At 39.6% G+C, this 16,031-nt stretch overlaps 1 long non-coding RNA gene and 1 other non-coding gene across 2 annotated transcripts; one reads left to right on the top strand and one right to left on the bottom strand.

Moving 5' to 3' along the window:
• Positions 1-11,373: 11,373 nt before the first annotated feature.
• LOC117279219 (small nucleolar RNA R71) lies at positions 11,374-11,480 on the top strand. Its single transcript, XR_004509629.1, has one exon. It is a non-coding gene; the product is annotated as a small nucleolar RNA R71 (small nucleolar RNA).
• A 1,424-nt stretch (positions 11,481-12,904) lies between these two features.
• LOC104106315 (uncharacterized) lies at positions 12,905-14,838 on the bottom strand. Its single transcript, XR_688575.4, has 2 exons — positions 13,603-14,838; positions 12,905-13,455 (listed from the first exon to the last, which is right to left on the bottom strand). It is a non-coding gene; the product is annotated as an uncharacterized lncRNA (long non-coding RNA).
• Between the last annotated feature and the right edge of the window lie 1,193 nt (positions 14,839-16,031).

Below are 16,031 nucleotides of genomic sequence, written 5' to 3' on the forward strand. Positions count from 1 at the left end.
AGTGATGTTATTCAACAATTACCTAAATATGTACTCTCTTCCGAGTAATACACACTAAATAGGCACAGTCGATTGAGAGCTCTTCAACCTCCATGAGGTAGAACAAAGATCTCAGGCATGGTTAAGTGGAATCTGGTTTAGAAGTTTTTTCAATATGCAGAGATACAGTTCCTACTGGCCATTTGGAGAGAAATGACAGTAGATGTTTAGAAGGAAAACTGAAGTTATAGAATGTGTATGCGTAAAATGTACATGTCATTTTGGTGTAAAATGCATAATGTATATAATTCCAATGCTCTCATGGTCCACTATTTCAAGTTTTCATTCACAAACTTCAACTTTTTTTCCATGTCCAAACACTTACGGGAAACAACTTCAACTTCAAAAATTCTTTTTTCTTAAAATTTCAATCAAATGGGGTCTAACACAAGTTTATTTATAAAATAATATTTACTTGTACATAAAATTTACTCTTTTCTGGATGTCAGATGCATGTCATTTTTCCGAGATCTAAAGGGAGTACTGGAGATGAAAAGAGCTAAAGATATGAATGAAACAATCACACGAAATTTCTTCTGTTTCTCATGCAACTCTGGCCTCTGGCCAGACAGATCTAAAATTTTAAAGTCAAAAGATGCACAGTAACATTACATTCGCTACTCATTGTAGTACATTAATGACGTGAGTGTTGGATCCAATATGATTTGGGACTACGTTTCACAAGCTAGTAGATTGATTTGGCAGGTCAATGGAATTGGAAAAACTAATAGTACTCCTTATTTCAGGATTGACAAAGCTGAGAATCAGCAAAATGTCATGATCTGTCTTCACTCATTTTAAGTTCATTACTCACACACATGAGTGTAACATAAAATGTATTCGCTAAAATATGGACCAAGTAGAGAAACACACTTATGTACATGTTTACATATTCCCCTTTTTCCAAATAAAAAGAAAACTTGACTTCGTAGACATATTTACAGAAGTATAAAATAAAGGTAGTTATCATCTATGATAGAATAAAATGAAGAGAAAGAATTGAGACATGCAGAAGAGTGAATTAAAAGGCAATTCAGAAGCCCACTGCCGGGCACCCAACCCAAATGGATAGATACCTACCTTCGCAAAGACCAAAAATACTATATTTCTATCTTCTTCCGAATTAAGTTATGATCATCTACAAGCTAAAGTTTACATAATTCAAGTGATGTTGCTATTTTCCACAACAAGGATGGTTCTTTTGTCGGAGACCACCCATTCCACCGCTCTATTAGTTGATTGCTCGTTCTTGCTTCTGGTTTTAGTCCTACCATTTCTTTCAACAGTTCGTTGCAATATCCAGACTGGTATCCCACCCAAGTCGAAGTCTTCCTTCAAAGATCTAGTTAGGAACCTCATATCTGTCTTTGAGAGCTGGGTTTTTCCGCCCATAAATGCAATAAAAGTTGGTGGTCTAGCTTTCACCTGAGTGAAATACGGCAAATCTATATTAACATAACAGGAAAATTATCCTCCAATAAGTTCTATCAAAACCCTAGTTTAGGAGTTTAGCTACTCATACTCATAGTAACAATATCCCAAATATTTTTCATAAATAAATTACAAAATAAAGATGAAGGAATGTAGAAATTGATGATTCTATCTCCCAACTGGTGTTCCACGAGTTATTCTTACCTCTGGTCGCAAGAACTACTTCAAAAGTGGTGTTTTATGTCTATTTGTATGTGTAGGAAAAGACTTAAACGACATAGGTCAAGTCCTAGTCAAACCAGGAGACGAAATAAGCCTTCAAAATCTAGAGTAAGCGCGCCTCAGACCATGCCTCGCGAGGCTCCACGCGACATGAACCTCGCCTAACATTGTGCGGTGCCATCTCCCACGCGAGCTCGAGCTCGCCTCACCCTTCGCAACGCATGCTCCTATGCGAGCTCAGAGGCTCGCGTCGCCAGCTTCCACGCGAGATCAAAGGGTCGCCTCGCGAGCTTCTTCATCTTTTCACCGCTTAATGCATTCTTTCTTCTTTCCACAGTTTTCGAGCACACTTTATTCTTTAAATATTCTTTTTGCTATAATTTCATCTCCAATTAACATACACATAAAATAGACTCCATTACACGCAAATAAAGTATAGTTTAATATTAAAGCACATAAAATGCAAAGTATTTAATGTACTAAAATATGAAATTATAGCCACACATCAATACCCCCCACTTAAACATTGCTCGTCCTCGAGCAATCAAACTACACTTATAGACACGACCCTTTTAAGCAATTCCCTTAACTCATCACACTATGAATCTTTCAAATAGACTAAGCACAAAGGTTTAACATCCTCACCTCAGGATTTGACTCATAAATACCATATCTTATTCACAATTCGCTTACGTACTCTAACATGGAGGTCAATGACATTACCTTTCCTTTATGAATCACGTGCCCTCACCCAACAAAGAGCTTAGTTCCACACACAATGAATTTTAAGAACGTAGGAACTCAAGATAGGAAAAATTCACTCGCTCTCAGAAATAACATTCATATGCCACAAATAATGCACCATGCCCGTAGTGTAATACTCTACTAATCGATCTCATTCAGTCTAGGATCAAGTAGGACTTTAATTGGTTGTAATGTAGGCTGCGGGTCGGGTAGGATACATTTGGATATTAGTGACTATACCTCTCTTAAGCACTTTAATACATATACTTTAATACTACAGCCTATACTTATGTCAAACCAAAATTACACCTTCACATCCAAGTATAGTACCCCATACTTCTTTAAGCACAAGTACATCACTAGCCGCCACCATCAAGAATTATTTTTTATACAATACAACTATATATATATATATATATATATATATATATATATATTATTTTTTTATTGATAATTTTTTTTTCAAACGGTGCACCTTTATCCTTATTTCATTTGTTCCACTCAAAAGTCAAACCACCACCCCACACTTTAACTTTTACATAATTCATCACAATTTAAGTGCTCATGAGAGGTGACAAGGTTCAAATATATAGTCGATTCAAATAAAGGGGTAAAGCTTGTAATGTGGTTACCAAAGAAGCAAGATTATAGGCTCAAAGGGGTTAACTACGTTACATAACATTTAGGCGGGTAACCTATATATATATATATTTGGCTCAACAAAGAAATGCCTATATCATTTTCCAGACCGAACAAGACTACTATTTCGCTTTGCACATACACGGGGCAAGTTCTAGATATCAAATGCAATGCACAGAATACATACAAACCTCACACGCACATGGAACATAACTCACTCATGATTGATTTTATCATGACACTCCAGTCAAAGCAGTTAAACAAATTTAAGAATCTACGATTTAAGGTACTTATACTAGGGTCAAAAACTGAGCCTAAGCGTCACAACCAGAGTACTCACTATTCTCAAGGCATAACACAGTCAAGAGATATTGCTGCAATTCAATTCATAGCCCAGTGGTTTCTACTCCTAAAAATTAAAACTAATTATACCCGGTTCAACTAAAAACCCTTGGAAAAGAACCGCGGCCCAAAGAAAAACCAAGGGGGAATTACTACACTACCTACAAGAAAATCTTTTTTTTTTAGACTTAATTCCCTCAAGAAAACTGTCTAAGAGATCCATCGTCAGGAAGAGTCCAATTTTCTTTTTTACTTAGCAAGACGACACTACACATTTTTATCATTTTTTAATTTTTTTAAAAAGGCTAAGACGACACTAACTAAAACAAAATTAGTACATTATAACAACAGCAAAAATTAACTAAAACAAGACTAATATTTATAAGTTACCACCCCACACTTATTTTTTATGCAATGTCCTCAGTACGTACATAAACTGACAAAATAAGAAAAAAATGAGTAGGGTGTAGGAAAACTCCTTGATCAAGCCGTGTCATCGCCTTCCTCCTTTGAGGCTTCCCGCTCCTCATCTTGTGCTTCCTCCTCATCCTCCTCATCATCCTCATTATCTGACTGCTCCGACTCGGCCTCGGACTGCTAAGGTGTGCTGATATCCTCATCGTCTGGGAGTATGTATCCATCACCAAGCTCAACCAGCTGCTGAGCATGAGCATTGAGCGGGAATCCTTGCTCCAATATGGCCCTCTCCTCTGTAGTGGCCGTCCGTCCCCCAATTCGAAGTTGCAAGTCCATCATCCCATATAAATGGGCCATAAAGCTGTCATTGCGAGCATTGCGCTCGACACCTGTCAGTGTTGGCATCACAGTCTCTTCCTTAAATCGGATACTTGTAATGTCCATTAGTCGTAGAGGATGATCAATGATGTGATCGAAAGCTTTTTCCTCCTCAACCTCTTCGTGTCTCAAGAACTGAGTTAACATATTTGCAAATGGCATTCGATCGATCCTCTTACTAGTTCTTACTAGAGACATCTGGTAGCGGATCAAATGACCCACATTCACCCTCTGACTCGTCATGAGAAAATATAGCACACACGTCCTCTCACGACTAATAAGCGTGTCATGATTTCAAGGTAATAACCGTGTATTAATCAATTTCAGCCATACTTGAGCCTTTGCCCTCATCTTTTTCTTGGGGAATTTCCTGTGCCGATTTGTTTTCTTTTCCCGAACCCAAGCTGCCACAGAATTGACACCACAAAGAGTGTGTATCAGCTCTCGATATGTAGGACGGGCGATGAAGTAGTCCAGTGGCTCCTGAGGAACATCCATAGCACCTAAGAAATTACATATTTCCGTGGTTGAAAAATCTATCAATCGTCCACGAATCGGCACCAGCTGTTCAGGATCCTTTGGACCAAACCCGGCATAGAATTTTCGAACCAGATTGAGATTTATATCCCCTGAATTTTTGAACACATAACTAAACCCCAACTCATAGATGTCTCTCCAAATCTCTTGGTACTTGGCTTGCATGCGACGCTCATGAATAACAGCTTCTGGATGTACATGTGTTTGGCCTACAACGCATGTACCAATCCTTAGTGTGTGGGGGTATGCTTTTGAGTCAAAAAATCCCGTTGTCCTTGAGGTTGTGGATGAGTGGCTGCTATAGCTTCCACGACTTGCAGTCCTTCACCTTGACTGGAAGTAGCTTCCCCCCCCCCCCCCTCTTCTCTTCTTCGGGAGAGGTACGGAGGTAGCCTTAGATTTAGACGGAGCCGTGGATGTGGCTTTGCCTTTACCGCTGTCTTTTCTTGGAGGCATATTCGTACCTACACAAGTGAGCATGAATCAATTTAAGTTTCATTGCAACATGTCACAACATGGTCTTGCCACCCCACACTTAAGAGTTTAACACATGATTTTCAACAATTTCCGAGGTTACTCATACGTCACCTCATATTTTCTTAGCATGAGAATCAAGCAATGACATATGGATGCTTCCTCCAATTTTGAAGCATCAGGCTACCGGTGAGCCACCCCACACTTAAGATTTTAAAGTGGTGCATGACTACATAGCACTAGTCTGATAATCCCGGAGATTCGGGCTCCAATGGGGACAAAGAATGCCTTTGAGGCATTATAACAAACACTTAGCATGCACTAGTGCCACGGGAGTGCTTGTAGGGGTGAGGGATTGCCTCACCCTCCCAAATCGGCTTGGGAGTTCCGTACTACTACTTGTTCACACAATAACAACAATATTCATATGGGGTTCATGGGGTTGGGGCACACAAACACATTGTTACAATGAAGAACAACCCCAAATTTTGTGTCTAATGTCATGCATTCACCCAATTCGAAATTGCCCAAAGAAAGGAGATAGAAATCATACCTTAGATATTTAAGAGGAGGGATTTGCCTTTGAATTATTGTTGCAAGTGAAGGAAATAGCAGGAGATTACTTGTCTTCAATGGGGTTGTGAGGGAAGGGTTTTGGCAGAGTTCTTGAGTGTGTTTTGTGAGCAATGAGGTTTGGGAGTTTAGGTTAGATTTTTAAGGGAGGGGGTTAAAAGAAATAAGGGAAAAAATAATTAAAATAATCGAAAAATGCACTTACCTGATGACGCGAGGTTGCTTCCTCACTTTACCCCTCGCGAGGCGAGCTCCAACGCGAGCTCTTGGGCTTGCGGCGCGAGACCTAACGCCAGATGCCCCTCGCTTTATCCCTCGCGAGGTGAGATCCCATGCTAGACGCACCTCATTTTTTCCCTCGCGAGGCAAGCTCCAACGCGAGCTTTCTATCAGGCGACGCGAGACCTAATGTCTGGCCCAACTCACTGGGGACCAGGCGACGCGCAGTGCACTGTATGACTTGCTGAAATTACCTGCAAACATGTTAGTACCTAAAAACGAAAAGAAAAATTCTAACTATACTAAAAATCAACTACGACTTGGGTTGCCTCCCAACGAGCGCTTTAGTTAATGTCATGGCATGACGAATACAACATTACAATGGGTTACCTCCCATGAAGAGCCTAATTTAACATTGTGGCACGACGCAAGCAATCGACTTAAGGATCGCTCAACATTGGTGGCTCTAGCAAATGAGTCACCGACACTACTTTCATGTTATCCATGCCTAAATAATGTTTTAACATGTGCCCATTGACTCTGAACTTGTGAGAGCCATTTTCTGAAGCAATCTCTACGACTCTGGTGGGATGAATCTCTAGCACACGAAATGGTCTTGACCATCTTGACTTCAATTTTCCCGGAAACAACCTCAATCTCGAATTGAATAATAATACCCTGTCTCCCGGCTTAAAATTTCACTCAAGAATGTTTTTGTCATGCACCAGCTTCATTCTTTCCTTGTATAACCTCGTACTCTCAAAAGCATGGTACCGAAACTCGTCAAGTTCATACAACACTGTGACTCTACTAGTTCCAGCGGCCTCCACAACCAGATTTAATTGTTGCAATGCCCAGAAGGCTTTATGCTCTAACTCCACCGGCAAGTGACATGCCTTTCCAAACACCAATTTATACAGCGACATACCAATCAGAGTTTTGAATGCAGTGCGGTAAGCCCATAGCGCATCATCCAATTTTCTCGCCCAATCAGTCCAAGTAGCATTTATAATTTTGGTCAAAACACTCTTGATTTCTCTGTTTGACACCTCGACTTGCCCACTTTTTTGTGGGTGATACGGAGTAGCAACTTTATGGCGAACACCATATTTCTCCAACAACTTTGCAAAGACTCGATTGCAGAAGTAGGTGCCCCCATCACTGATGATAGCTCTTGAAGTTCCAAATCGGGTGAAGATGTTCTTTCTCGGAAAACCAATAATTGCCTTCGCGTCATTTGTTGGAAGTGCCACGGCTTCTACCCATTACGAGACATAGTACACCGCTACAAGTATGTACTTGTTATTATATGAGCTGACAAATGGTCCCATAAAGTCTATTCCCCATACATCGAATACTTCCACCTCTTGAATTGGGTACATGTGCATCTCATGTCGACGGGAAATATTCCTTGTCCGTTGGCACTCATCACAACTTTTCACCCAGAAGTGTGCATCTTTAAACAGCGTCGACCAATCAAAACCTGACTCCAACACTTTAGCCGTTGTCCTTACACCTCCAAAATGTCCTTCATATAGTGAAGCATGACATGATTGCAAAACAGAAGATTGATCTATCTCGGGAATGCATCTCCGGATCATGTTATCAAGACAAATCCTGAACAAATATGGTTCATCCCAGAAATACATGCGACAATCACGAAAAAACTTTTTCTTTTGCACGGAAGACAAGTCATAAGGAACAATATCGCTTGCCAGGTAATTTGCAATATCTGCATACCATGGTGTGGCCTCGAGGCTCGTTGCTAAGAGTTGTTCATCTGGGAAAGTCTCCATGATCTCTTCTACCTCAACCTTCTTTTCCGCTCCTTCAAGCCTGGACAAATGATCAACAACTTGGTTTTCTGTTCCCTTTTGGTCCCGGATTTCCAAGTCGAACTCTTTTAGCAGTAGCACCCATTGAATTAGGTGCAGCTTTGACTCCCTTTTCTCAATTAGGTACTTGAGGGCAGCATGGCCAATGTAAACAATTACCTTTGAGCATATCAGGTATGACCTGAACTTATCAAATGCGAACACCACAACTAGCATCTCTTTCTCTGTCACTGTGTAGTTCAGTTGGGCGCCGCTCAAGGTTCTACTTGCATAGTAGATCAGATGCATGACTTTATCTTTTCACTGCCCAAGAACTGCTCCAACAGCATAGTCGCTTGCATCGCACATCAGCTCGAAAGGTTGCCCCCAGTCGGGGGCCACTATGATTGGTGCAGTCACCAGTTTCTTCTTCAACTCCTCAAATGCTACCCTGTAGCCATCAAAAAACACAAAAGGGTGATCTTTTTCAAGCAGTTTACACATGGGGTTAGCAATTTTGGAGAAATCTTTTATAAACCGTCTGTAGAAACCGGTGTGGCCAAGGAAACTTCTTATTGCTTTGACGGAAGTAGGGGTGGTAGCTTTTCTATCACATCAACCTTTGCACGATCCACCTCAATGCTCTTACTTGACACTAGGTGCCCCAAGACTATACCTTCCTGTACCATGAAGAGGCACTTTTCCCAATTTAGCACCAGATTAGTCTCCACACATCTTTTCAGCACTCTTTTCAGATTCATTAGGCAATCATCAAATGAGTCTTCCACCACTGAGAAATCATCCATGAAGACCTCCATTATGTCTTCTACCATATCTTTGAAGATGGTCATCATGAACCTTTGAAATGTGGCGGGTGCATTGCATAGGCCGAACGACATTCTCTGGAAAGTGTAGATGTCATATGGACAAGTGAATGACGTTTTCTCTCTATATTCCGAGGCAATAGAGATCTGCTTATACCCCGAGTATCCATCCAGAAAACAGAAGTGGGACCTCCCAGCCAATCTATCTAGCATCTGATCAATGAACGGCAAGGGAAAATGGTCTTTTCGGGTGGACTTGTTCAATCTTCTGTAGTCCATACAAATTCGCCATCCTGTGACTGTTCTTGTTGAGATTAGCTCGTTGTTCTCGTTTTTCACAACAGTCATTCCACCTTTCTTTGGCACATATTGAACTGGGCTAATCCAATTGCTATCGGAGATGGGGAAAATGATTCCCGCATCTAACCACTTTATCACCTCCCTTTTCACGACTTTTTTTATGTTAGGGTTCAGTTTTCTTTGATGTTCTATGGAAGGTTTGTGGCCATCTTCCAATAAAATCTTATGCATACAGAAGGCCAGGCTGATACCCTTAATGTGTGCAATGGTCCAACCAATTGCAGTTTTGCACTCTATCAATACCTGCAAAAGTTGTTCTTCCTACACATCTAAAAAACCAGTTAAGATAATAACAGGTAAAGTAGAGTTGGGTCCAAAGAAAGCATACATGAGATGAGGTAGTAGCGGTTTCAGTTCCAACTGTGGTGGCTCTTCGATCGATGGCTTAGCTGGAGGAGTATTTCTTTCTTCTAAGTGCAAATACTAATTTCGAGCTCTCTTTTCCAGAACCCTTGGCCTTTAAGAACCAACACCCACTCTGCCAAGTCCTCTCCATTTACTTCTTCTAAGTTCGTGAGACAGGATGTTAGAGGGTGTTTAGCATTCAGAGTCTCATAGTCCTCCTCCAAAATTACATCCACAGCTTCTATTAGAGAGTAGTTAGCAAATTCACTTGGTCGCCGCATAGACTTCTGCACATTGAATGTTATCTATTCACCATTCAGTCTCATTTTTAGCTCTCCAGTTTCACAATCAATCAATGCTCTCCCAGTGGCCAAGAATGGTCTTCCCAAAATTATGGGAATCTCCTCGTCAACCCGGCAGTCTAGAATGACAAAATCTGCTAGAAACACAAACTTTCCAACTTGCACTAGTACATCATCAAGGATACTTGATGGCCTCTTCACTGTCCGGTCGACTAGTTGTAGTAACATGGATGTGGGTCTTGCTCTTCCAATGCCTAACCTTTTGTAGATAGCCAAGGGCATCAAGTTTATGCTTGTCCCCAAATCACACAATGCTTTAGCAAAAGCATAGCTGCCTATTGTGCATGGGATTGTGAAACTCCCTGGGTCTGACAACTTCTCAGCTATGGGTCTCGTCATGATACCACTACATGTATGGGTTAGGGTAACAGTGGCCAAGTCTTGGAAGTCAAACTTGCGAGACATCAAATCCTTCATCATTTTAGCATACCCAGGCATCTCCCTCGAGGCATCAATCAGTGGAATGTTTACCTGGATTTGTTTCAACATCTCCATGAATTTCTTATACTGCTCATCCTTATGATATTTGGCCAATCTCTGTGGGAATGGTACTGGAGGTCGCTTCCTTCTAGTGATTTGAATCTTATCCTGCTTAGGCACTGCTTCTACTGTCGTTTCTTGTGCTACCTCAGTCTCCTTCGTAACCTGTTTTTCTTTGCTTGTGCTCTCTTGTGCATGTTGTATCCTCACCTCAATTAACCCTGTTGAATTATCTACCTCAATGGGTACTGGCACAAGTGTTTCAGTTGGTCGGCTTTCGCGAGCAATTTCTTGCTCTAGATTTAGGTCTCTACCATTTCTTAGACTCACCGCCATCAGCTGTTTCGGGCCCTGCTCTTTTGGATTGACTTGTGTGTCTGCCGGTAATGTCCCTTGGGGGCGATTATTCAGAGCCATTGATATCTGTCCTAATTAAATCTCAATGCCTTTTATCGCTGATTCATGTGTGTCCACTCTCTCTTGCATTTTACCATTAGACCCAATCAGTTGTTGCAACATTCCTTTAATTTCAGACAACCCATCTTCTTGTCTTACTATTTGCTGTTGTTGAGGCTGTTGAAAGGCTAGCTGCTGATTTTGCTGGTTGTATCCCTGTTGCCTTTGGTACGGCACAACTTGACCCTGTGGTCGCATAGCTCCACGATTGCTGCTATTATTGTACTACTGATGTGATGGTCTATATTGTTGATTCTGTTGCCCCCAATTCTGACCACCTTGCCTTTGTCCTCCATAGTTGGCCACATAGTTCATATCTTTCTGATAGTGCTGGTTGTCACTTTCCGCACTCCAAGAGCATACATATGATTGGTTAATGCATGGTGTACATAAGCCCCCATTAGTCGCGTCAATTATATGTACGTACTGCTTCTGGACTGATTCATCAATCTTTTTGGTGAGGAACTCATTTGTATCATCAGAGTGGCCATATTTTCGGCTATAGAATTATTTGGGTCCAAGGCCACTGAGTGAACGGCATGCGTGATTGTAGAGTCTCTTGTCATCCATCCCGAGTTTTGAGCCATTTTATCAAGTAGGATCTTGCATTCTCTGAATGATTTGCTCAAAAATGCTCCACCTGCTGAAACATCAACATTGGCCTTTAAGCTGTCTGCCAATCCCATGTAGAACCTCTTCCCCAACATCTGATCTGGAATGCCATGATGAGGACACTTAACCAGCATACCCTTGAACCTCTCCCACATTTCTTGTAGTGTTTCTGTTGGTCTCTGCCTGTAGCTCAATATCTCATCAATTTGTTTGGCAGTCTTATTGGGTGGGTAGAACTTGTTCAAAAATTGCTTGACTAATTCCTCCCAAGTAGTGATGGAGTTTATGGGGAGTGAATTAAGCCAAGTCTGAGCCTCTCCCATCACCGAGAATGGAAATAATAACAACTTTATTGCTTCCGGTGTCACATTAGTTTACCTTTGCATGACACATATCGACGGGAAATTTTTCAGATGCTGCTGAGGATCTTCAATGTAAGACCCTGAGAACAGTCCCTTGTTCTGTAACAAATGTATCATGTTGTTTGTGATTTGAAATGATTCCGCTTGAATTTGAGGGACTGCAATTGCGGTTGCCAAATTTTCGGCGGTGGGTTGTGCCCAATCATACAATGCTGCTTTTGGCACAAGAGGCACCACACCCTGATTGTTCGGGTCATTCGCATTGTTTCTATTGTTTAGATTTTCTATTCCGTCATCCATGTCTGGTTCAATTTGTTCTGTTGATGTTTGCCCTTCTTGTTTGCACGATTCAGTGCCTTGAAAACTTTCTCAAGATCTAATAATGCTTCGAACAATTCATCAGTTCTTGAAGAGTTTCTAGGCATGCACCTGTAACACCCAAGAATACAAACGTTAGAATTTCAATGTATTTAGTTTAAAAATGAGGAAAATTGACTACACTAAGAATTCTAGTACTTCTTTTAGCTGCAATTAATAACACCGTTAATTTCCCGGCAACGATACCAAAATTTGATCACACCCAACTATGCCTTATAAAAAGGACTAAGCGATCGTTGCAAATATATTCTGGTTAACAAGTCCGGAGTTGAATCCCACAGGGAATTAACCTATTAAGCACAGCTACTAGACTCGCACAAATTCATGCAATCAATATTCAAAAATATTAAAATAATAAATTGGATGCTTATTAACTAAATAACACGTAATGAAAATGCAGTACTTAATAACTAACTACGAACATGTTATAGACAAGAATTGGAATGATCTAAGATTTTGATTTTCCCTATTGTCGGAATCCTTTTCGCTATGTTTCCTATAAATTTGCCTAAGTTTTCTCTACCGATCATGAGCTCTCTGAGTGTCGTAATTCTTTTCCGAGTAACTACCACAATTTACTAGATATATTCTCCTGAATTACGCTAGCTAGCACTAAGTTACGGCTCACTCGGATCGCACCAAGGTTTCGTTATTCTTAATCCCACCTTTAAACCCTCCGTATTGATCCCCCATATACTTTAGGAGTGATGTTGTTCAACAACTACCTAAATATGCACTCTTTTCCGAATAATACACACTAAATAGGCACAGTCGATTGAGAGCTCTTCAACCAACCACAATAATAACGTAGTTGAACTAATAGAGAAAATACTACGGGAAATCTATATTAATGTAACAGGAAAATTATCCTCCAATAGGTTCCATCAAAACCCTAGATTAGGAGTTTAGCTGCTCATACTCATAGTAACAATATCCCAAGTATTTTTCATAAATAAATTACAAAGTAAAGATAGAGGAATGTAGAAATCGATGATTTTATCTCCCAACTGGTGTTCCACGAGTTATTCTTGCCTCTGGTCGCAAAAACTACTTCAAAAGTGGTGTTTTATGTCTATTTATATGTGTAGGAAAAGACCTAAACGACATAAGTCAAGTCCTAGTCAAACCAGGAGACGAAATAAGCCTTCAAAATCCGGAGTAAGCGCGCCTCAGACCATGCCTCGCGAGGCTCCATGCGAGATGAACCTCGCCTAACACTGTACGGCGCCAGCTCCCACGCGAGCTCGAGCTCGCCTCACCCTTCGCGACACCTGATACTATACGAGCTCAGAGGCTCGTGTCGCCAGCTTCCACATGAGATCAAAGGGTCGCCTCGCGAGCTTCTTCATCTTTTCACTGCTTAATGCATTCTTTCTTCTTTCCATAGTTTTCGAGCACACTTTATTCTTTAAATCTTCCTTTTTCTCTAATTTCATCTTCAATTCACCTACACATAAAATAGACTCAATTACGCGTAAATAAAGTGTAGTTTAACATTAAAGTACATAAAATGCAAGGTAATTAATATACTAAAATATGAAATTATAGCCACACATCAATAGCGTCACGATCAAGAGAAAGTTTAGTGATGCACCTATCTGGCCTATCTTTTTGAGGACTTTCATCAAACAATTGGACTTTGCTGCTTTCAGGACCCATAGCTTCTTCATCGAGCATGTTGATTGGAGCATATGATTGCACCTCAATGAATACTTTGGCGCATCCACTATGTAACATTTCGTCGAACACCTTAGGTGAGTGATTATCAGTTGCGAAGTGAGAGACACCGATGGTTGCAACTATGCTTTGGATCACTGTTGTAACAGGATAACTTTCCTCTACTGCTTTGAAAAAGACTCTAGTAGACATTTCATCGAACATATGTTTGCCCTCTGAGTTTTCATGTTTAAATGTGGATTCAAACTCAAAAAAAGATGGAAACACGAGTCATAGTAGTAAGAGGACTTCCCTGGGTCCTTGGTAGTTTTAAACCTTCAAAATGATTAGAATAAAATCGGAGATCGGTCGAACACCCTATCGAAGCAGGGGGGATCCATCTGTGATAATGCAGCTTCAATTTCTCCGTAAAATGCTTCCAGTCGATAAATTATTTGTTCCGATAAAGACACTGGAACCATGCTAAAGCTTCGCCATCCAAGTAAGATGATGCTAACGAAAGCTTAAGGTCGTCGACGATGGAGTAAAACTCAAAATACCTCTCTGCCTGTAAAATCCAAGACTCCGGATTTCCACCGCGAAACCTCCTTAATTCCATTAGATCTCGGAGTGGAATGGACGTCGTAGCCTTTTTCCCCACTAACTTCATTAACATCGAACGAATATCAACGAAATCCTTAGAAGGAAAATCCTTCATTTCTTGTAGTGAATCACGAATCGAGTCATCAACGAAAGCCTTGAGTAACTTTTGGTCCTCCATTAGAGACCTCTGGATGAAAGCACCAATAAAACAAACCAAATTCTCAACACAAATACAGACTTATATATATATTATATAATCACTAAACTGAATTACACAAAATAAAAAATATTGACGAAAAGAAGAACAACAATCAGCTGGAAATTAAAGGGATAAAGGAGGGATAACCAGGACGGGATGAGAAGTATTAGAAGAAGAACATAGATGGGAAAATAGAACTAACACTTAATAATTTTAGCATAAAGAATACTCTACGCCCTTTGCTATATTTATAACTGTCTTTTTCTATGCTGCCCTTTCACGAACTTAGCACATGTCTGCACTCAACCTGGGTCCCACACATAATTATTCAAAATCTCAAATATGCCCTCCACCGAGTCACTCATAGAGTTCACAACACGATGCATGTTATTTTTCTTGTATGATGGTCAAACACCGCTTGTGATCAATGAAAACTAATCTATAAAAATCATAATCAAGGAAAAGATAACTAGATTTACTAATTATGTTTAAACCAATATGTTATTTTTGGTTCACGAGTTAAAATAAATATAATATTCTATTTATTCTTAACAGTTTGTTTAGATGGTTGTTACATGTCGTTTCATATTGTGTCATATTATATTATATTGTATTATATTGTCTTGTTTGATGAATACAATATTTGCATAGATTGTATCGTTTGTCATCATTTTATGATATCACACACCAAAAATACGAAGAACAAACTTGCAACATTACTAAGAAAAAAATTAGAATGCGAAGCAGAATTATTATATAAAAAATTTGGGTAAAGGATAAAATATAATTATTTAATAATAAAGAAAGGAAAAATCAGAGAAAAAAATAAGGTAACGACGCCACCACACCAAATTAGTCATTACATAAAGTGGCACTTTTCGTCATTACATTACGACGGATTTAACGACACATTACAATAAAATTTAAGTAACAGTCAAAACAAATATTGTATTTAAAGTAACAATACGATACAATACAATAGGTAACAACCATCCAAACAAGCTATAAATGTGAAAATGAAAGTTAATTGAATTTGTGCATTGTACTATGAAATATTCTCTCATTTAAAAATAGAAAATCTCATAACAAATGGAGACAAATATTTTTTATAAGGCAGTCATTTATTAGTATGCGTTTGGATAATATTTGATTGATGTAAAAAACATATGAGTATTTGAAGTTGTGTTTAGAAGTTGCAAAATGCGTTTTGATACGAAGTTCATCTATAAAAAATTTAAATTTTGTAAATTAAAATTTATTTCACTTGTAACACTCGTCAAATTATCTTTAATTTTTTTCAAATATTGAAGTTTAATATTTGCAAATATCAATGACCCAAATTATTACTTGCAAATATTGAAATTAATGTGTCTCGACATACCCTATTAACGTATCACTTTGTAAGGTTGGTGATGGTAGGCTATAATCTCATATTTTAGTCGCTTATCGCACTCTAATTTACTGGACTTTAATTGAGTTGGAGCTTTAATCGCTAGTGTTTTGCACTAATTGTGTGTTTTATGCCTTGTATGAGTGATTCTGATCTATGTAGATGTTATGGAATG

The sequence above is a fragment of the Nicotiana tomentosiformis genome, chromosome 4, assembly GCF_000390325.3.
Source record: "Nicotiana tomentosiformis chromosome 4, ASM39032v3, whole genome shotgun sequence".
In the NCBI taxonomy this organism is placed as follows: domain Eukaryota; kingdom Viridiplantae; phylum Streptophyta; class Magnoliopsida; order Solanales; family Solanaceae; genus Nicotiana; species Nicotiana tomentosiformis.